Below are 22,812 nucleotides of genomic sequence, written 5' to 3'. Positions count from 1 at the left end.
TGTTGAATCTGACATTATAGATATCTTTCATCTATGTCGGCTGGGTACAAACAGATTGGAACATACTTATATACTGACTTGGACCATTTCCAGGGACAGTTGAGAATTTAGCTGCAGGGAATATAAAATATGGAAATCACCTTTCCCTAGAACTATCAATTCCGGCTAGTTAAACATATTAAAAAGTTCAGTATGATTAAAGTTAGAATGAGATTCTCTTAGGGCATGACTTCTCATTTCATGTACTCTGTCCACCTTGCATCACTGAACATGAAAAGGCCTGTGTGAACATGTGGGTGGAATGTCCCATCCAAGTGAATCAGTGACTTCCCAGTCACCAGAGAACTGGAGTTTCTTGGGTCAACCAAATGAAAGGTTTCTGAGGTTTAACTCATTCCACATCGTACACATAAATTTTTACTTTCAACAAAATCTTTGTTGTAATCATTGCACAAAGAACATATCATCAATAAGGTGTAATATGTTAGTTGTAAAAAAGGTTAATAAATAAAATGTAGTGGCACAAGATTGGTTCCAGTCAACGTCAAATCGAAGTTGTCTTCTGTTAAAATCTTGGCATAAGGGTATGTGCACGCAACGTCTTTTTCAAGTGCTAAAAAAAAATGCCAAACATGAAAATATACACAACAATGTTAAAACAACTTGCTGTGCATATGTTCCATCTTTTTCACCTCTTAACCACTTCAGGCTTTGAAGCTAGAGGAAATGTTCTCACCATTTTTCAGGTGGGTTCTGCTTGGAAAAAAAAAACAAAGGCAAAGCTGCTGTAAAAACGACGCAAAAGACATTAAAGAAGACAGTGTTTTCTTGAAGCATCTCTTGCTTCAATATCATTGCGGGTATGCTGGTGTCTAAAAGAAGCCATGTGCTCACATCCTTAGTTACACACATGGTGAAAATTGTTGGTACCCCTCATTTAATGAAAGAAAAACCCACAATGGTCCCAGAAATAACTTGAATCTGACAAAAGTAATAATAAATTAAAAATCTATAAAAATGAACAAATGAAAGTCAGACATTGCTTTCCAACCCTGCTTCCACAGAATTTAAAAAAAAATTAAACTCATGAAATAGGCCTGGACAGAAATGATGGTACCTCTGAGAATAATGTGACAAAAGGGACATGTTAAATCAAGTTGTGTCCACTAATTAGCATCACAGGTGTCTACAATCTTGTAATCAGTCAGTGGGCCTGTATATAGGGCTACAGATACGCACTGGGCTGTTTGGTGACATGGTGTGTACCACACTCAACAGGGACCAGAGGAAGCAAAGGAAAGAGTTGTCTCAGGAGATTAGAAAGAAAATTATAGACAAGCATGTTAAAGGTAAAGGTTATAAGACCATCTCCAAGCAGCTTGATGTTCCTGTAACTACAGTTGCACATATTATTCAGAAATTTAAGATCCATGGGACTTCTATGTGCCCTGACCTAAATCCTATTGAGCATCTTTGGAAAGAGCTGAAACATGCCGTGTGGAAAAGGCAACCTTCAAACACGAGACAACTGGAGCAGTTTGCTCATGAGGAGTGGGCCAAAATACCTGTCGAGAGGTGCAGAAGTCTCATTGACAGTTACAGGAATCGTTTGATTGCAGTGATTGCCTCAAGAGGTTGTTCAACAAAATATTAAGTTAAGAAGAACCATCATTTCTGTCCAGGCCTATTTCATGAGTTTAATTTTTTTTAAAAATTCTGTGGAAGCAGGGTTGAAAAGCAATGTCTGACTTTCATTTGTTCATTTTCATAGATTTTTAATTTATTATTACTTTTGTCAGATTCAAGTTATTTCTGTGACCATTGTGGGTTTTTCTTTCATTAAACGAGGGGTACCAACAATTTTGACCACGTGTGTAAAAGTAAAAAAAGGTTTTGGTACCATGCTAGCTACTTAAAAAAAGATTGATTGTTCTCAGTAGGAGAAACTAAATTATAATCTTGTAACAATAATAAAATAAGTGATATTACAAAGCAAGCTTTCTAGACTACTTAGGTCTCTTCATCAGATATGGTATAACAAAGTACTAACCCACTAACTCATTGAAGAAAGTAAATCACTGAAAAAAGGGAACACAAATGTCCAAAAAGTGTATAATGTTTCTTTATTAGAACTCAAATAAACAAGACCTAAATATAAAAAGCTGCCTCACAGAGAGTACATGTACAGTACAGACCAAAAGTTTGGACACACCTTGTCATTTAAAGATTTTTCTGTATTTGAAACTTGTACATTCACACTGAAGGCATCAAAACTATGAATTAACACATGTGGAATTATATAGTTAACAAAAAAGTGTGAAACAACTGAAAATATGTCTTATATTCTAGGTTCTTCAAAGTAGCCACCTTTTGCTTTGATGACTGCTTTGCACACTCTTGGCATTCTCTTGATCAGCTTCAAGAGGTAGTCACTGGAAATGGTCTTCCAACAATCTTAAAGGAGTTCCCAGAGATGCTTAGCACTTGTTGGCCTTTTTGCCTTCACTCTGCGGTCCAGCTCACCCCAAACCATCTCGACTGGTGGCTGTGGAGGCCAGGTCATCTGGCGTAGCACCCCATCACTCACCTTCTTGGTCAAATAGCCCTTACACAGCCTGGAGGTGTGTTTGGGGTCATTGTCCTGTTGAAAAATAAATTATGGTCCAACTAAACGCAAACTGGATGGAATAGCATGCCGCTGCAAGATGCTGTGGTAGCCATGCTGGTTCAGTATGCCTTCAATTTTGAATAAATCCCCAACAGTGTCACCAGCAAAGCACCCCCACACCATCATACCTCCTCCTCCATGCTTCGCGGTGGGAACCAGGCATGTAGAGTCCAGCCGTTCACCTTTTCTGCGTCGCACAAAGACACGGTGCTTGGAACCAAAGATCTCAAATTTGGACTCATCAGACCAAAGCACAGATTTCCACTGGTCTAATGTCCATTCCTTGTGTTCTTTAGCCCAAACAAGTCTCTTCTGCTTGTTGCCTGTCCTTAGCAGTGGTTTCCTAGCAGCTATTTTACCATGAAGGCCTGCTGCACAAAGTCTCCTCTTAACAGTTGTTGTAGAGGTGTGTCTGCTGCTAGAACTCTGTGTGGCATTGACCTGGTCTCTAATCTGAGCTGCTGTTAACCTGCGATTTCTGAGGCTGGTGACTCGGATAAACTTATCCTCAGAAGCAGAGGTGACTCTTGGTCTTCTTTTCCTGGGGTGGTCCTCATGTGAGACAGTTTCTTTGTAGCGCTTGATGGTTTTTGCAGCTGCACTTGGGGACACTTTTAAAGTTTTCCCAATATTTCGGACTGACTGACCTTCATTTCTTAAAGTAATGATGGCTACTCGTTTTTCTGTACTTAGCTGCTTTTTTCTTGCCATAATACAAATTCTAACAGTCTATTCAGTAGGACTAATAGCTGTGTATCCACCAGAGTTCTGCACAACACAACCGATGGTCCCAACCCCATTTATAAGGCAAGAAATCTCACTTATTAAACCTGACAGGGCACACCTGTGAAGTGAAAACCATTTCCGGTGACTACCTCTTGAAGCTCATCAAGAGAATGCCAAGAGTGTGCAATGCAGTCATCAAAGCAAAAGGTGGCTACTTTGAAGAACCTAGAATATAAGACATATTTTCAGTTGTTTCACACATTTTTGTTAAGTATATAATTCCACATGTGTTAATTGATAGTTTTGATGCCTTCAGTGTGAATGTACAATTTTCATAGTCATGAAAATACAGAAAAATCTTTAAATGAGAAGGTGTGTCCAAACTTTTGGTCTGTACTGTATGATGGTCAAATAATAAGAGGAATGCACTAATAATTGTTAGGGGAGGATTCAGGTAATTTCTTTGTTGCAGTGTTTAAGAATTAATCCAAACATATAAATATATGATCACCCTGTTATTCTGATATTAGACATGCATAGAGAGTAATATGGCTCAGCATTCAAATCAGTAATTACAGTATTACATTGTAAATATAAGTTTAGCTGCAGCCAAGACCAGAGATCATCACCATGTCCCTCCACCCCAGGATTTGATTGATTAATTATGGATTAATTATTGTACACTGCTACAAAGAAATTACCTGAACTCACCATAACAATTCTTATTAGTGCATACTTCTTATTATTTGACCATCATATATGTACTCTCTGTGAGGCACCTTTTTATATTTATGTCTTATTTGTTTGAGTTCTAATAAAGAAATATTATAAATTTTTTGAACATTTTTGTTCACTTTTTTCAGTGACTTACCTTCTTCACTAAGTTGGCGGGTTACTATATATTTACAAGTGCTGCCCATTACTATCTATTACTTGCCATCGGCAAATATATGTTGACTTATGGTATGTATCTTTAGATACTTTGTTATACCATGCCTGATGAAGAGACCTAAGCAGTGTCGAACGCTTGCTTTATAACATCACTTATTTTATTTTTGTTAGCCTTTAAAAGGTAACATAACTACAAGGTTATTATTTTGTTTCTCCGCCTTAAAACAATCAATCTCATATCCTTAGTGGAACACTATTGTGTTGTGTCACAGTTAGGGCCTGTTGATGAATCCTTTGGTGAACTTTGAGAAGCAAACCCAACTAAAGTCAAAGATATTCAATTCTAGAAGTATGGATACACTGTTCTTATTATTCCTTATGCCAACCCAAAGACTTTGTTTATAGTATGACCATCAAGACGGTTCCCTCCTTGTGCCTTTGGAGTGAGGAAACCCTCACAAGATACACTACTATGATTACATCCAATGGTTTTGGCAAGTTACAGTATATTTTTTCTTGTGAACCACTGAGTAGACCACATAAAAGCACCACAAGGCATTAAAAGAAAATTACCAGTAGCTATAGAAAACAAAAATAGGTGTTCATGAGTTTTCATTCCTTTTGATTGTGGCCCATTGACCACAGAGTTTACCACAGCAACTTCAGTGAATCCAAGAGAAATGGGCATTCCTTTTTTATGGTAAATACATCATCCTGAGGAACATTATGCATTTATATAAAATATAAACTCTTTATTTATGGCTTCATTTATGGCCCAATGATATGTTATTTTTACTTGTGTAATGTTTAGTTGAAAAATAATAGTAGAAATCAGTTGCATCAATAATGTTAAAGATCCGAGGCTCCGGACCCCAAAACTTATTGTCCGGAACGCCAGATCTCCGCCACATTGAACTGTGTGAGTATTAACATAAAATGGACACAGTTCAATCCCATGATAGAAAAAGTAGTCACAAGTTTCCTGCCATATTATTCTGCGTCTTGAAGGCTGTAGACTGCTGGAGGCCTGCAGCTTACAAGACATCAGAGTCCCAGCGCAGGTGGCGCAATGATATCGCTATTATTTGGGTCTTGTGTGTGGCAATTTTAGTAATCCTGTTTTGTATAGTGTGTTTTAGTATTCAGGTAATATTTAGTCCTGGTATAGCAACAAAAGTGGTATATGATAATTTTATATGTATAGATCTCCCTTCATGTGGTGGGGAGGAAACAAATGGGGAGATGTACTTGGGGCTTTGGCCTCTGATCTTTTAAGATCCTAGCAATGCCACAATATTTTGACCCTGACAACACCTTGTTTTCTAAAGTAAATCATAAAAAGCAAAGTGAAATCACTCAATAAACTAATTACTTTGTGTGAGATTGCTAATACTTTATAATGCACAACATGGCTATTAATAGTAATGTTTGAAGCCTATAGACACCTTTGACATGGGAATATTATTTTTACATATGTAATGCTTGCCTTTAGTTACAATTAATAAAATAACATTTAGGCTCTGATTTCTCAAAATGTTTACCCCACAAAACTGGCATAAGATACTATGAAATGTCAAGAAAAATCGCAACAATTTTGCAGCTTTTGATGTTTTCACACCAGTTTCAGACAGCACCACCAGGGCAGAGCTGGGGAAGACACCGGAAGGGACCTGACAACGTCCAACCATCAAACTCATCAATAGTGGCCGCATTATTTTACGTTAAAAATATTTCTGGCGAGGTGCATGCCACTGAAAAGATGCAGCGAGTTTAGCACATATTACTCCCAAACGCCACATTATTAAGACTGATGTGTAAAATGCCAGTCTTAATGAATCGGACCCTTAGTTTTAGTTTCTCCATTCCTTCGTTCATTTTCAGACCTCCTGGTATGAAGTTTGCAGCCAGCAACAAGTTTTAGATTTTTTCTCTTTTGGGATTGTTCCTCCCAGTAATATACAGTCATGGCCAAGTTTTGAGACTGACACAAATTTTGGACTTCATAAAGTCCAAATGTTGCTGATTCAGTGTTTTTAGATCTTTTAGTCAGATGTTTCTATGGTTACTGAAGTACAATTATCAGCATTTCATAGGATTTTAAACTTTTATTGACAAATACATCAAGTTTATGTAAGGACTCAATATGTATAGTGTTGACCCTTATTTTTTCAAGACTTCTGTAATTCACCCTGACATGCCGGTATCAGTTTCTGGGGAAAAAAAACTGATTGATGGCAACACATTCTTGCCTAATCAATGTTTGGAGTTTATCACAATTTATGTGTTTTTGTTTTTCCACCCACATTTTGAGTTTTGATTACAGGTTTTCTATTGGATTAAGATCTGGGGAGATCCTGGCCATGGATCTAAAATATCAAGCCATTAGCTAGCACTTTTGCCTTGTGACATTGTGCTTCTTAATGCTGGAAAAAGCATTGTTCATCACCAAATTGCTCCGGGATGTTTGAGAGAAGTTGCTCTTGGAGGATGTTTAGATACCATTCTTTATTCATGGCAGTGTTCTTAGCCAAAATTGTGAGGGGGCTTCATCACAGAAAATAACTTTACCCCAGTCCTCTGCAGTCTAATCTCTGTACTTTCAGCAAAGTCATTTACTCTGATGAAGCCCCCTTCAGACTGGGACATTTAGAAGAATGATTGTCCGGAGAAGAAATGGTGGGCGATACGATGAGTCCTGTGTCATGTCAACACTAAAGCATCCTTAGACCATTCATGTGTGGGGTTGCTTCTTGTCCAAGGAAGTAGTGGGCTCACTCACAATTTTGGCTAAGAACACTGCCATGGATAAAGAATGGGATCTAAACATCCTCCAAGAGAAACTTCTCCCAACCATCCAGAAGAAATTGGTGATGAACAATGCTTTTTCCAGCATGATGGAGCGCCATGTGACAAGAGAAAAGTGATAACTAAGTGACTCTGTGAACAAAACATTGAAATTTAGAGTCCATGGCAACGAAATTCCCCAAATCTCAATCCAATCCTACACTTGTAAATTATATATTGCTGAATACAGAACCTCTTTTTTAAAATCAGGTGTTTTTTTATTGATGTTTTCCCTTTTAGAAACAGTACAGAACCAGAAAATACTGTCACATACCTGAGACTATACAAAACCTTCCACATGTTATATGAATATACCATGTATATGAAGTCATATCTCTATCTTTTCTTACAGGAAATAAATACGGTTTAATCTTACAGCAGCCAAATACACCATATTCAGTCTCTGCAACTTGATTTATTTACCTGAGAAAGTCCTTCTCCCATGCGGTTTTGGATAGCTTTATATAATATATTTATTTTAACCCAGCCGCAATAAATCACCATCGTTTAATCAATGGCATTAAAAAACGCAGTTCCACTTGAGACTCTGTATTGATATACGGCGGTAGAAATTTCACATTGCTAGATTTTTAGTATAGCAGAATTTATATTAAGCCTAATATGGATGCTTCCTTTAATAATGTGAAGCAGCAAAGAATTTACACTTTTATATTTAAAGTAAGTCAGACAGGTAAGCCCACTTCCAGCCGATCGGGTACAAATCAATTCAGAAATGGCATATATACCGTTTGAAGCTAGTCCTACTACGAAGTAAACATTAATGCAGTTATGTAGTAAAGTAATGCAATAATGTTAGCTTTATACATATGAGCCAAACACTACACGGGAATGCTGCATGATTTAAAAAATGTCTTTTTGAACCAAAAGTATATAATAAAACTAGGAAATTCCTTAGTCCATCCTTTCCAGCATCACTTCTAGATACACTTACACAAAGTTTTTGAAGGAACTCAGCAAGGAGGTTGTTCCAAACATCTTGGACAACTAACTACAGATCTTCTGTGGATGTATTAGTTTTGGAGGCACTATCTATATGTCCTCTATTTTTAGGGGTACAATTTATATGACACTCTTTTGAAAGCACATTTGTAACCATATTTCATAATACAAACTACATACAGCATTAGATACATCTCTAAAGTCTTTTTAGACATAAGGCTGGTGTGCTTACTTGGAAAATCTATGACAGCTCCTCACTGTCCTTCCAACTGCTGCTTAAATCTCACACTGCTCAGTACAAGCAGCAGCTGTCAGTCAGGCTGGCAACTAGAGACTGAATACTCTGACTTCTGAGCTCTATTGCTCTTTAGCTTTTTTTACTATCTGGAGTATACTCATTCTGACATGGATTTTCAAGACCAGCACATCAGCCTCATCAGGACTAGGTGATCTATTAAATAATGCAATAATTATTATTGGTGTTGTGAAATCTGGATTCTACGTAAAGGGTACAATTAGTTTTTTTGGAGTCTAATAAAGGGAGCAAATTTATTTGTTTATAGAAATACTGTATTTAGGAAGGCGCTATATATTTTAAGGGCCACACTACATAATGATGAACTGACCGCATGGCTTAGTATTGTAGATAGCAATATTAGCATTAGATACAGTATTACGGGTAGCATAAGTCACTGTTCTGTCCCGCATCATTTGCGTTTTTTAAGTCACTTTCCTTTTTTGTCTTTGTGGAATTAGTTGTCGTTTTTTAGCACCAAATTCTTCAAAATAGCGAACGCAATTCGTGAATTTGCCACAAAGCAAAAAAAAAAGACATTTTTTCTGGTCTGCATTGTTTTTGCAAATTTTTGGTAAGGACATACGTTTCGCAAAAAGGTGTAAAATTGCACCGAAATACTGGCATACTTAAGAATACACTATGGGGTTAGTAGAGTGGAGTTGCGTCAAATTTTAAAAAGTCGCAATTGATGAATCAAGTGACATCTAGAATCGCTAAACTCTGCCCACAAAGCGGAAAAAAACGCAAGCACCTATCAAATAGACTCCAAAGAAAGGTGCAAATAGAATAATGAATTAGATGCAAACAATAAAGAAGACGCAAAACACACAAAACTAGGCAAAAAACACGCACAAAGGCAATGATGAATATTAGTTTGTGCCATAGATATAGAAGAGAAAGGGTTCCAGCATATCACTGGGGGTCCCATTTAATAACTCCATTAGATATGCTCTTCTTTTTCAGGTTGGAAATATTAAAATGTGCTTCACTGAAAGAATTTTCGTGGAAACTCAAAGCTGGCATATTTATATAGCTTAGCAGTGATGCGCTGATCCCCTGGATAATCTGCTTTACCATTTTTGCAGATATTTCTTACATGACAGCCAGTAATACCATGGTGAGAATCTTACAAGCTAGCTCTGCTTCTAATACAGCTCGGATGCTGCTCTTCTCCTGAAACCTACTTGTAAATGTCGTACCTTTACATTGTTTTAATAGGCTGATGCACATTGACAATTTTGATGCTACAGATTTGTTTGCACATTTTAGAGTAAATGATGGATATAAAAATATCAGCCAACTTTTATGCTAAGTTTATTAGACCCTTAATAAGGATTTCATTTTTATTAAGCTTTAAACATATCATCGAAATGTTCCAGAAGTCACTCTATTCATGAAGCCATCGCTTTTCTGAAACTCAACTGAGCCTTATCATGCAGTATGAACATACTTGCCAACTTTAACCCCTTCGTGATCGGGCTATTTTACGTTTTCATTTTTTCCTCCCCTTCTTCCAATAGCCGTAAACTTTTTTACTTTTCCATCCATATATCGGCATTAGGGCTTGTGTTTTGCAGGACGAGCTGTACTTTTGAATGACACCATTCATTTTGTCATTTGATTCACTGGAAAGCGGGAAAAAATTCCAAGTGCTTTGAAATTGCAAAAAATAGTGTAATTCCAGAATTGTTTTTAGATTTTTTTTATTTACCATGGTCACTACACGGTAAAATCCAGGTCAGTATGATTATGCAGATACCAAAAATGTATAGTTCTTTTTTTTGTTTAAATAGTAAAAAAAAAATTGTAAATTAGTATAAAAAAAAAAAAATTTGCTTGTGTCGCCATTTTCCGAGACCCATAACGTTTTAAATTTTTGGAATCTGAGGCTGTGTGAGGGTTTATTTTTTGCGCCCTGAGCGGAAGTTTCTATTGATACCATTTTGGGTTAGATACGATGTTTTGATTACCTTTTACTGCGGCCAAAAAAGCACAATTCTGATGTTTGGATGTTTTTCCTCGTTACACCGTTTACCGAATAGATTACCGTATTTTTCGGACCATAAGACGCAATTTTTTTCCCCAAAATTTGGAAGGAAAATGGGGATGCGTCTTATGGTCCGAACGTTACTTTACCGGTGGTGGTGGAGCGGGGATCGCAGGGTCCTCCGGTGGCGGCAGAGGTGAGATGCGGCTGGAGCCGGGGCCTGTACCTGTGCTGGTGTCGGGTGGTGAAGCAGAGGACCCGGGGTCTGTACCGGGCTGTGAGTGGCGTCCGGCAGTGAGGCAGAGGAGCCGGGGCCTCTGCCGGGCTGTGAGTGGTGTCCGGTGGTGCGGCAGAGCAGCGTGTGTGGCTTCCGGTGGCCGTGGCCATCTTCCCGAGGCCGTGATCCACGGCCATTTTCCTGTAGATCACAGCCTCAGGAAGATGGCCGCGGCCACCGGAAGCCGCACCGCCGGACACCGCTCACAGCCCGGCAGAGGCCCGGCTCCTCTGCCTCACCGCCGGACGCCACTCACAGGTCCAGGCCCCAGGCAAGTCCACAGGCCCCAGGCAAGTCCACAGGCCCCAGGCCCCTGGAAAGTCCACAGGCCCCAAGCCAGTCCACAGGCCCCAGCCGATCCACAGGCCCCAACCAGACACCGGCATCTCACCTCTTCTGCTGCCGCCGGGTTGCTGAGGCAGGGAACGGAAGGACCTGCGATCCTTCTCCATCATCACCGCAACTCACAGCTGCTGGAGCACCGGCTTCATATATCCAGGGTCCGCAGCATTCCTCCTCTTCCGCTGGGCCGGTTTCCTGAAGGACCCTGCCTCCTGCTCCACCACCCCACAGATAAGATGCCTAATCAGACTATAAGACGGACCCCATCTTATAAAAAATATTTTTTTTCTTATTTTCCACCCCAAAATTTGGGGTGCGTCTTATGGTCCGGTGCATCTTATAGTCCGAAAAATACGGTAATCTATTTTATATTTTGATAGATTGGACTTTTACAATCGCAGTGATACCAATTATGTGTATTTTTTATTGCTTTATTTTTAATGGGGCAAAAGAGGGTGGGATTTAAACATTTGTATTTTTGCTTTTGTTTTTCAGGTTTGTAAAAACATTTGTTTTACTTTATTCTGTATTTGTTAGTCCCCTTAGGGGACTTGAACCTGCGTGGGATATGATTTTCTCAGAGGTGGAGAGAAAAAATAAAAAAAAGTTTCTCCACCTTCTCCATTATGTCAGTCTGTGAAAATTAGACGGCACCCGGATGTCATCCAAGTGCGGTATTTATTTATTTTATTTTTACTCACTTATATAGCGCCATTAATTCCACAGCACTTTACAGACGTTACGGTATGATTTTTTTCACGGCCCACAGACATGGATGGGTGAGTGCAATCTGATTCTCAGAGGCAAATCGTGCATGCTGCGATTTTTTTTCTTTTGATCACTCGGTCTGAGGAACATGTGCATGGTCCCATAGAATAACATGTGTATGAGTGCTATCTGTCAGAACCACGGACTATTCTCTTCCAATTAAAACGAACGTGAGCAGGAGCAAATGTACAATTTCCTGCAGCGCCACTGTTGAAAAAAACAATGCATTACACAGTTCTTACAATCCAATGCATGAATATGCCGTGCATGTAAAGAGAGAAATAGTCTTTGTAGCAGCTCACTGTTCTGGCTAATAGATGTGGGTCCTGAATGGGGGACCATTATCTATTTACTGAAAAATGGGTTTTCTAAACCAAACAACCACTTTTAGGTTTTCTTTTATACATAGATACACTAAGGCAGATAAAAAGAACATAATATCAACTGCCATTATAAGGAACAATGCATTAGTTCACCGTAAGAGATACAGTACGCCCTGAGACGAGGGCATGATATGTGAGCAGAGCGACCTTACTCTGAATTCTTTGGCTTGCATGGTAATGCATTTCCATTAATGGCATTTTTCCACTTTAGTAGTCACGGTTGGTTGAAGGCATGTCATTTCGAAATGAGGCCAACGGAGATACTTCCTTTTTTTAATATAGAAAAGTATCTTCTTACTGAATTGCTACACACATTGGTGTCAGCAAAGCTTCTAATGTTATTTGACATCTGTGCAAAAAGAACTTAAAAGACCTCCGTTTCTCTGAGAATAAAAGTCTGCAATGAACATGAATGTTGAAATAAGATTTCAAAAGATCTCAGCTCTTCAGTGAAAAGAAGAAATTGTAATTCAATATCGCTTTAGAAAGCCATACTGATCAAATTAGGACATAAGTATGTGACAAATACGTGTTGGTATTAGCCCTCTAAAGTCAGCTTTGTCTTAGGGTCATCTCTATACCGTGTTTTGTGGCTTTTGCCGCTGTCATTTTAGGCAGTAGCTACAGCAATTCATTTGGATGAATACATTCCCCCAAATGTCTTTTTAAAGGGTTGCTCCACTACTTTTATATTGATAAAATATCTTAATGAATAGGAATAAATCTGCAGTACCTGGCAGCGGCAACTACACAGTTGACATCCATCTGCGACCAGGACTGAAAACAGCTCATAGTAGGGGTGCCAGGTGTTGGATCCCCACCAATCTGATGACCTATCTTCAAGAGTGGTCAATATAAAAGTAGTCTGTGACCTTTAATGGTCACAGAATTGGCGATTGTGTTAATAAATGTTTTATAAGAATAACCAATTAACAGTCTTGATCGGTGGTCCATCTATGGACCTAGGCAACCTGGCACATATTCAGCAGTGGAGTACCACAAGTATTAATGTGTTGGGTCCAATTATTTTTAATCTCTTTATTAATGACCTTTTGGATGGTATTAAAAGTGTTGATAGCAAAAGTATTTGCTGGATACCTTAAAATCAATATCCAAATAGAAAAAAACACTGGCACTGCTGGTATCCCATATATAAAATCTAAAGATACTCTGCAAGAACATGCAGCAAATAGAGTAAGTGGTGCTCACGGAAGATAAAGCCATATTTTAACAAGTACTTTAAAATCAACTTGATATAATATTACAGAAAAGCTTTCATCAGGGGAGTACATAGGAATCATGGGACCCCATAGCAGAAGTTCTAATTGCCCCCCCCCCTCCAAAAAAATAATGTAAATAGTTGTCAGGGCCACAGAAGAGCAGATCTCACAACTTTCCAGCCTTTACATAGCAATTTTCCTCCTGCTGAAGTCCTAGATTCCTCTTTCATTGCCCCATAAAATGTGATGCCAACAAAAGTGCCCCCCAAACACAGTATGATACCCCCATGGTGCATTCCTCCACATTAGTCTCTACATGCACAGCATAATCACCCCACTGTCAGGGCTGTGGAGTCGGTGTCCATTTTCGTGGAGTCAGAATCGGAGTCGGTATAAAATGGACCAACGCCAACTCCTAAAATATATAATAAATTGGGTATAGTAATTCAATGCAGTTTGTGGGGAATATTTTTTCATAAGAATTTGGTATATTTATGAAATGTCCTATAAATGTCTGTCCTATTCCTGATCTAAGGGTCTAGACTTTTAGCTGAGATGAATCTGTGCTACAGTAAAATTATCACTTACACATGAGCCATGTATGAGGGAGTCAGAGTTGGAGTCGGTGGCATGGAAATTGAGGAGTCGGAGGTTTGGCTTACTGACTCCACAGCCCTGGCTACTGTACCCCACCTTAACTCCCAGGGCAAAGTATGGTGACCCCAACACAGTATGATCCCCCAATTGTGACCCCCACACAGCCCCCCAGTATAATAAGCCTACATACAGTATAATGGACCCCACACCTCTCCAGACTCCACAGAGTATAATACACTCCCCACTGTCCTCCATACAGTATAATGCACTCGCCATGGTCCCCCATACACTATAATGCACTCGCCATGGTCCTCCACACAGTATAATGCACTCGCCATGGTCCTCCACACAGTACAATGCATTCGCCATGGTCCTCCACACAGTATAATGCACTTGCCATGGTCTTCCACACAGTATAATGCACTCCCCATGGTCCTGCATACAGTATAATGCACTCCCTATGGTCCTCCACGCAGTATAATGAACTCCCCATGGTCCTCCATGCAGTATAATGCACTCCCCATGGTCCTCCATGCAGTATAATGCACTCCCCATGGTCCTCCATGCAGTATAATGCACCCCATGGTCCTGTACGAAGTATGATGCACTCCCCATGGTCCTGTACGCAGTTTAATGCAGCCCCCCATAGGGTAAATGCAGCTCCCCCCCCCACCATAGGGTAAAATGCCTCCCCAGTCCTCCAGTTTTATCAGTACTCACTGATTTATAAATAAATACACACTTACCGCTCCTCGTTCCCCGCTGCTTCAGTCTCTGCAGCGCGTCTCTCTCATTACCTCAGCAGCTGCCAGCTCCACTGTCTGACACAGCGTGGCGCGTCATCATGCCGCTGCATCAGAAGCAGAGGAGGAACGATGGGGGGGGGGGGGGGGGGGGGGAGTGTCACATGACACTCCCTCCTCCATCATTGCTTTCAACGAGGGTCAGCTCCAGGTTTTTGTGGGCCCTGGGCGAAAGAGTCTCAGTGGCCCCTTTAACACATTCCACAATTCATGATGCACAGATACTGCAGAGAAATATAGGTATATAACACAGGACACAGGCTGTCCCTTCATCCTTCACATATGCAGACAGGCGCACACGCACACAGTACGCAGACAACGCAGACATGCACGCACACACACACACACACAATACGCAGACATGCAGGCACACACACAGTACGTAGACATGCACACACACACAGTACGCAGACATGCATGCACACACACAGTAGGCAGACATGCATGCACACACACAGTACGCAGACATGCATGCACACACACAGTATGCAGACATGCATGCACACACACAGTATGCAGACATGCACACACAGTACGCAGACATGCATGCACACACACAGTACGCAGACAGGCACACACACAGTACGCAGACATGCACACACACAGTACGCACACATGCACGCACACACACAGTACGCAGACATGCACACACACAGTACGCACACATGCACGCACACACACAGTTTGCAGACATGCAAGTGACTCGCCCCCTGGGCCGTGGGGCACTCGGAGCCGGGCAATCGGGAAACGATGGGGGTAGTAGTGGCAACCCGGTTCCGTGGCTCAGGGTGGTCAGACCATTGGTAGTCTGTCATGCGCTGTTGGTAATGTCCGACTACGCCACCCGTGGATTGCGGTCAGTGCGAACCGCTGCTGCAAGGCAGACCGCTGGGGCTGATGGTGTATGCAGCTGAGGTAGTGTGACTCTCCACGGGAAGAGTGCGGCCCCAGGGCAGTATAGTAGAAGATGGGGGTGATGGTGTAGGGCGTCCCAGCGCCGTTAGTGCTGGAGGAGCAAGGAGCACACAGACAACAGGTTGCAGTCCAGGGTCTTTACTAGATCAGGTGAACTGACCCACAAACAGGCTCGGCTAGGAGGGGGGCCTGGACGTCTGAGAGCAAACGGGAAATTGGCCCTGGTCAGGGTGAGGGTGTAGGCCTACCGTGCTCTCTGCGCTCCTTCTGGCTATTTCCTCCTTGTAGGGTAACAGCCCACGTTCCCGAGCTCACCGTGTCTTCTCGCCCGTATGGCCTGCAACTTGGGTCCCTTTCTATTCCCGGCCTGGTACGGCTTTGCTGGTCCCTTCTGGTGTGGCGGAACCTCCGGGCTTCTTAGGCCAAGGAACATACAGTCCCCTGCGGACTGGTTATCTGCTGTAGGCCGTGGAATCCTCACAGCCTCAGACGCCAAAGTCTGGTAAATTGGGTTCTTTGTCTGCCAGGACAGGCGCACTTCACCTCTTGTCCCTGGTTGTGGCTCTCCTACCGCCACACGTCCTCTTAGGGTGCAATACAACTGTCTCTCTCTGCTCTAGGACACCTCTCAATCCAGAGACAGGTCGTCCAGTTCTCCCTAACCCTGCCCCCAGTTTCAGCTTTTATAGGGGCAGCCTGCTCCCCCTACTGGCCTGAGACAGGAGGTATTGCATGCTAATGTTCCCCTGACCAGAGAACCTCCCCCTTGCTCTCAGACACAGCTTTATTATATTTGTGGCATCCAGGCCAGGGTGACACACAAGCACACACAGTACGCAGACATGCACGCACACACACAGAGTACGCAGACATGCACATGCACACACACATACACAGTACGCAAACATGCATGCGCACATACACAGTATGCAGACATGCATGTGCACACGCAGTATGCAGACATGCACGCACACACAGTACGCAGACATGCACACACAGTACGCAGACACGCACACGCACACAGTACGCAGACATGCACACACAGTACCCACACATGCATGCACACACAGTACACAGACATGCACGCACACACAGTACACAGACATGCACGCACACACAGTACTCAGACATGCACACGCACACACAGTACGCAGACGCACACACACACAGTATTCTTAAAAACACATAAAACAGACATAAATATATATATATATATATACACAGTACAGACCAAAAGTTTGGACACACTTTCTCATTTAAAGATTTTTCTGTATTTTCATGACTATGAAAATTGTACATTCACACTGAAGGCATCAAAACTATGAATTAACACATGTGGAATTATATACTTAACAAAAAAGTGTGAAACAACTGAAAATATGTCTTATATTCTAGGTTCTTCAAAGTAGCCACCTTTTGCTTTGATGACTGCTTTGCACACTCTTGGCATTCTCTTGATGAGCTTCAAAATATTAAGCTTGGATATTTATGAGTCTTTTCGGTTGATTGAGAACATAGTTGTTGATCAATAATAAAAATAATCCTCTAAAATACAACTTGTCTAATAGTTCTGCACACAGTGTATTTAATATGGGGATTGGGGAATCTGGCGACAAGCTTCACTTACCTGCCCCTTGTACTGTGGCCGGTCCAGCTGTGCAGGGCCGCCGGCGTATCTGATGGCCATCACAGGCCCTGAACCATCTGAGGGGCCCACTCGCCATCGGGGCCCAGACAGATCCCCCAGCATCTCTGCAGGGAGGACATCCGGCGGTGTTTGATTGCCGGCACTTCATCGGGGCCCTCCTCCTGCATCCCCCGCTCCGCCGATGCTGCTTAATTGCCGGCACCGCATCAGAGCCCCCCTCGGAGCCTCCCCTCATCAGGGCCCCCCCTTGGGGCCTCCCTTCATCAAGGCCCCCCACGGGGCCTCCCTTCAACAGGGACCCCACGTAGCCTCCCTTCATCAGGGCCCCCCTTGGGGCCTCCCTTCATCAAGGCCCCCCACGGGGACTCCCTTTAACAGGGACCCTACAGGACCTCCCTTCAACAGGGCCCCCCCTCCATCGGGGCCTCCCTTTTTTACTTAGTCCCTCTATGGGATTTTAACTTTTATTAGTCTGATCGTTGGTATAATGCACTGCAATGCACTAGCAATGCAATGCATTATACCGGTCATTCCTGCACTATAAGAAACCTCTTAGACCATGCTCTGAGCATGGTCTAACAGACTTGCCGTAGCAGGCTAACCCAAAGGTCATCATGACAATCTCAGGTTGCCAATGGCAATGATTGGGCCCTCGCAATAATGTCGCGGGGACACCGTTCGGACTGGAGTTAGAGCCCCTTCCCTCTCCTAGCCTCCCAATCACAGCATTTAGGGGGTTAAACAGCCGGAGGCAGCGCAGGCACCACTCCTGGCAGTGACAGCTGTGTCTCAGCTGTCACGTAAGCCGAGCTCCCGGCAGCGATTGCCTGTGCCACTTACAATCGCCATAATGTACCCATATGTCAAAGGTCAATAACCCCTATCCGACCATGACGTATGGGTGTATCAAAGATTATGAAGGGGTTAATGTTTATAAATATACATTGTGTGTACAGTTATTAGGCAAGTGAGTATTTTAATGGCTGTTGGATGAAGCATATCAGGTGATGTGTATTTGTGTAATGAGGGAGGGTGAGGCCCAAGCATACAACACCCTGTATGAAGGTGTGCAAAATTATTAGGAAGTTTGTTCTCCTAATGCAAAATGGGTCAAAAGGAAACTTAACTGATTCTGAATGGTCCAAAATTATTAAAAGTCTTACAGAGCGATGCAGCATTCTTGAAATTACATTCTTGACATATTGGGGCGTGATCACAAAAACATCAAAAGTTTTGTTGCAAGTTGTCAACAGAGTCAAATAAAAAATGTGTTCAGAAAAAATTATGCGTGAACTGACAATCATTTGAGAAGCGACCAAGAACCCATTAGACTCCACTGCTGTCATATTCCAGAACTGCAACTGCGACATGCAGAAGTAGTGCTGTTGCAGAGTGTGACATGCAGAAGTCGTGCTGTTGCTTTAAAAGCATTCAGCAACTATTAGCAGTAACACAAGCACATGATACAGGAAGTGTTGTTCTCCAGAAGCATGCAGCAACTAGAGGGGTTAACACAGTCACAGGAGAAGGGGAGTGTTTTAGCAGAGCCCCAGAGGGATTGTGGGGAAGTTGTTTACTGTCTGGCTGGAGCCAAGAGAAAGGTGGTGTGTGTGTTCTGTATCTCACAGAAGTGCCACTGCAAGTGAAAAGGATTCAAGTCAGAAGTGAAGCTAAGCACAGGTCAGGTAGAGTTCCTGAACTAGCAGTGCAGAGTATTGTCAAGCAGAAAGATAAGGACTGTAAGAAATGGTGTCACAGAGTTCATCGCCCTCAGCAACCCCCCCCCCTCCTCCATCTCACTGTGCTGTACAGAATGCTGTGTTCATTAATGTGCCTTCACATTAGAACTGTGCTGTCCTGTACTACTGGGAAGACTGTGAATTGCTGTACTGCTATGGAAACTGTACTGTTTGTCCCTGGAGCCTGTTGCTCATAAGACTTAACGCGCACTGGCTGTGCGGCTTCTTATTAAATGCTACTGTTCTACCGTTTATGAGGACTCTTGTCAAGTGTGACTGGTCAGCAAGTGAAACAACATACATGTCTGTGCCTGAGGGTCAATACCCCTGTGTGCTTGAGAGAAGCTTCAGCACATGGTCTGTGGTCACCCTGAGTAACGGTTCCCCAAGGATTCCTAACAATTCATGTAACCTGTCTCGCCCCTATCTGAACCTAGCGGCGTGCGTGTAACACAACCTCTCTGGAGTGCCCAGAAATACAAGGTGTTCAGTGGTCAGAGACATGGCCAAGATGTGGAAGGCTGAATCCTGACCAACACTGAACAAGACACAGAAGATGAAACGTCAAGACTGGGCCAAGAAATATCTGAAGACAGATTTTTCAAAGATTTTATGGACTGATTAGATTAGATGAGAGTGATTCTTGACAGACCAGATGGATGGGCCCATGGCTGGATCAGTAGTGGGCAAAGACTTTGACTCAGACGCCAGCAAGTAGGAGATGGGGTACTGCAGAGCTGTGTGTGATTATGAGAGCAAACACAGAACAGCAGAACTAACACAGTACAGCAGCACAATAGGGAAGTTTGTCTCATTGCAAAAATATTTGCAGCTGCAGTTTTCTCACAGTTCTTCAGCTTCCATCTCACAGCCAGCGTGGGGGAAGGCTAGAACAGCAGAGCTGACAAGACTATGAGACGATAACTGCTAATGTGCTTGTTGTGGTTGTAATTAGACAAGGTTCAGCTCTCCTGTACTGTTATCAGGCACAGCTCTGCAGCCAGCAATATGAGAGAAGTGCTGCTGCTAATGATTGTAATAAGACAAAGTTCACTTCTGCTGTACAGTGTTAGTTCTTCTGCACTGTGTTAACTCTTATCTCACTACAGAACTGTGTGTGATTATGAGAACAAAGTGTTGGTCATTACATGTCTCATATTGGTAACGTCCCTTTTATTAAAAATACTCCCTGGAGGCAGATTTTAATGCAGATCTGTGTCCGGTCCATAGTCCTGACCAGCTCATTTACATATTAGAAAAACATGGATTTCTCTGGAATAAGACATCAAATCGCAGATATCAAGGTATCACTTTATTCAACTTTCTATGACCTGCATGCCCAAGTCGACGGCATGGAAGGTTTATCCTACTGCAGATTCCCTTTAAAGATGTTCTAATTTACATGCATTAATATATGTATGCTCAATACACTGAATTGGCACATAATTTAATCTTTCTAAGAACTGTACCAGGGCAGGAAAAGCAATATAGGAAATGGGTATATAATGGATATAATATAAGACATGGTCCCTTACATTCAGAGTAATCAAACAACGGAATGTCCCACCCTAAGAGTAGTAAATGCTATGATTAATCTATGAGTGTTGTATAACTGATCAAGAAAGGATGAGCTTGGTGGATCTTTTTATTTTTATCCTTTGTAACTATGCAATGTGGTTATGAAAAAACAGTGTTTCTTCACCTCTTCCAGTGAATGTAGAAGTGTAGCAAAGATTGAGGTTTTATGCTGAAAATTAACTTTTTCAACTGAATTAACACATTTTGCATGTGAAAAAATTGCATAAAAAGGTGTTACTAATATGTTTAGTGTTAACAAAAAGCTATAATATATCGTCAATGTAACATAGTATAATGTAGGAGCACAAAACTAGCTTTACATGAAAAGGGTTTTTTAATAACTTACTAAAATATTATCATATCATCAAGCTAAAAACTGCTCAGTTATCAATTTTTATTTCCAGTCTCATCATATCTGTACCATAAATGCTCGTTAAGGGGAACCTTTCCATTGTTGGGTCCCCATGTATGATGCAGGCTCAGTGTTATGATAGGCTACAAGCACTAAGGAAAGACAGGAGATCTGTCCCTACAATAGAACTAAGCTAGATCCCTACGATGTAACGGGGAACCTGATCCTGCGATCAGACCCGCTAAAGTCCTCAGCTAGTCTGAACGAAGACCTATAGATGTGAGGGAGGGATCCCTACAAGAACTAGGGACTAGGAGAAAGATAGACATCTCCTAGCAGAAATTGTAGCAGTAAAAAGACAAACACACAACATAGAACATAAAGGTCAAAAGACCTAGCTAAACTGACTGAGAAAGGTAACAAAGCACCTGGCTAGCTTAAGAGTAGAAATTACAAAGAAGTCCAGCATGACCAGAAGGGCGGAGCAGGATTAAATAGGCAAAAAGGTCATGTGACCAGCAAAACAGAAAAAAACTAACAGGAGAGTTCTAACAGTACCCCCTCTTCTAAGAGGATCCTCCGGATCCCCTAGGCCCAGGCTTATCAGGAAACCTCTTGTGAAACGCTCTGACAAGTCTGGAAGCAGAAACATCATCCGCCCTCACCCATGAGTTATCCTCGGACCGAAACCCTTCCAAGCGACGAGATACTGCAAACTCCCCCTATACCGTCTAGAATTAAGGATACGGGAAATTTCATATTCCCCATCCTCCACCACCGGAGGAACAGTGGCAGTGGCGTCACTATCTGATACATCAGCTTTTTTCAATAGAGAAACATGAAACACCGGATTAATCTTCCAGGAGGTAGGAACCTCCAACCTAACAGCAGATTGGTTAACTACCTGAAGCACCTTAAAGGGCCCTACGAACTTGGGACCCAATTTTTTAGAAGCAATCCTCAACCGCAGATTCTTAGAGGACAACCAAACCATGTCACCAACCGTAAACAAAACCTCTTGACGTTTCCTGTCAAAGTACCTCTTAGATTTTTTGTTAGCCTCCTGAAGATTACCACGCACATCCGTCCAAACTCTCTCCAAATCACCGGAAAAACTCTCCTCCTCAGGCACAGCCCATACCAATTTGGAGAATGACCCAAAAGATGGATGTCTCCCAGAACAACAAAAAAAAAGGCGAACACCCAGCAGAAGAGGATGTATGGTTGTTAAGAGCAAATTCAGCAAGCGGCAGAAACTCAGACCACCCCTCTTGATTGTCTGCCACAAAACAACGCAAGAACTGCTCAACATCCTGATTCTTCCTTTCTGTCTGGCCAAATGAACTCCCAACCTGTCACAAAAGGCACGCCAAAAACGAGCCACGAACTGAGGTCCCCTATCAGAAACAATGTCAGTAGGAACACCATGGAGTCTGACAATTTCCTTGACAAAGGCCTTAGCGAGTGTCTTAGCGCAGGGCAGTTTGATGAAGGGAACCAAGTGACACATCTTGCTAAAACGGTCCACGACCACCCAGATGACCATGAAACCCTCAGAGGAGGGAAGGTCAGTAATAAAGTCCATAGCCTGATGTGTCCAAGGTGCACTAGGAACCTCCAGAGGGCAAAGCAACCCCGCAGCAGGAGTATGAGAAGACTTAGATCTAGCACACACAGTACATTGACGCACCCACTTAATGACTTCCTTCTGCCATCCAGGCCACCAAAAACTGCGACCCACAAGTCTCTTGGTCTCAGAAATTCCTGGATGACCTGCTAACCGAGACTCATGACACTCAACAAACAAATCTCTCCT

At 42.2% G+C, this 22,812-nt stretch overlaps 1 protein-coding gene across 3 annotated transcripts in view; it reads right to left on the bottom strand.

Moving 5' to 3' along the window:
- The window catches only part of MARCHF3 (membrane associated ring-CH-type finger 3), a 288,564-nt gene that overhangs the window by 95,445 nt on the left and 170,307 nt on the right, over positions 1 to 22,812 (bottom strand). The gene's annotated exons all lie outside the window — the stretch shown is intronic.

The sequence above is a fragment of the Phyllobates terribilis genome, unplaced genomic scaffold (assembly GCF_046119375.1).
Source record: "Phyllobates terribilis strain yellow unplaced genomic scaffold, ASM4611937v1 Scaffold_1__5_contigs__length_1240528914, whole genome shotgun sequence".
NCBI classification, from domain to species: Eukaryota; Metazoa; Chordata; class Amphibia; order Anura; family Dendrobatidae; genus Phyllobates; species Phyllobates terribilis.
The sequence above is the reverse complement of the archived record's forward strand: the minus strand, read 5'-3'. Positions and strand labels throughout refer to the sequence as shown.